The 1,288-nt window shown below is 45.3% G+C and overlaps 1 pseudogene; it reads left to right on the top strand.

The window, feature by feature from the left end:
- The first annotated feature begins 342 nt into the window (after positions 1–342).
- On the top strand, positions 343–864 carry LOC100966087 (annotated as a pseudogene).
- Positions 865–1,288: the final 424 nt, after the last annotated feature.

Raw genomic sequence — 1,288 nt, 5'->3', positions numbered from 1 at the left:
GCAGCTGGATCTCACCTGAGCCTCGGTTCAGTCTGGCCTGTGCACACACAGCTCAGAGATCGGCCAGGGACTGCTGCTGAGTTGACATTCAGAATTTGGGGCTCTTCTCCTCTGGCCCTTTCTCTGGCATCCCCTTCTCTCTCTGGCAGCCCTGGCTGACCTGGTCCCCTTGTTGCTCTGGGAGGGAAATGGCAGCTTCCTATGGGTGTGGGAGCTGTTCCTGCATCCACTGCTGTGACGGAGGCCACATAAAATGTGGGGAGCTGACACTAATGGCTTTGGTGGTGACTGGATTAACTTTACAAAAGAAAAGCTATTTTGTGACAGTCCTCTCTGCTAGAAATGGCCATTGTGCTCTGTATAGTTTTGCTCTATGGAGCCAAACTGGCTTCCTTTCTTCCAGGGTTTTGCTCTTTAGTTAAAAGGGTTGTCAATCCCAAAGCCTTTCCAACTTTGCAATCCTCCGGTTCTGATGAGTCTCATGTGGCCCCTGCACCACCAGATACATGCTCTCGAATGGTATAGCCCGATGAAACTATGGGACCATTTGGACCTCAGGATCATTTCCAGCTTCCTGAGAATATAGGTTTTGATTGTCACCTCAATGGGACAGTTTCACAGAAGAGAAGCCGGTTCCTAAAACTTTGCCTGAAGTTCTAGCCGAACCAACTCAAGACGTGAGTTTGTGATGGTGCAATATGTAAATGAACTTCAGGGTAATGAGGCACCTGTTGAACCAGAAATTAACAGACTCTTCCTTTTAAGGTGCCTTCCTTTTAAGTAGAGTCTGCAATCCCGACGTGTCCAGAATTGCTGCAGAGAGATTTTGAATCACTGTTTCCAGAAAAATTAATAGCAAACTAATGAACCTGACTGTAACACAGAAGACTAAGAATGACATCACCATTTGGAGTGTAGAGGTAGAAACTGAAAGAGCAAAGCTCTCAGAAAAGTTCATCAGTGGTGCTAAGGAAATTTGCTATGCTCCTCGAGCTGAAGGATACTGGGCTGACTTTACTGACCCATCATCAGGTTTGGCATTTTGGGGACCATATACAAACAGCACTCTTTTTGAAACAGATGAATGCCACTGACATCTAGGATTCTCTATTGAGGATCTTGGATGCTAGAAAGTGGTTCATCATAGTCTCTGGGGTACCCGTGTATTTGTGGGAAGTATCTACACTAATGCAACACCAGACAGTCATATTATGCAGAAATTAAATGGAAACTAGCAGTAATGTCAATTTATTTGCTGAACTGTTTGTTTGTAACACTTGGGTTGATC

This window comes from Otolemur garnettii, unplaced genomic scaffold, assembly GCF_000181295.1.
Source record: "Otolemur garnettii isolate 467f Iridium unplaced genomic scaffold, OtoGar3 scaffold00006, whole genome shotgun sequence".
In the NCBI taxonomy this organism is placed as follows: domain Eukaryota; kingdom Metazoa; phylum Chordata; class Mammalia; order Primates; family Galagidae; genus Otolemur; species Otolemur garnettii.
This window is presented reverse-complemented; position numbering and strand designations above follow the sequence as displayed.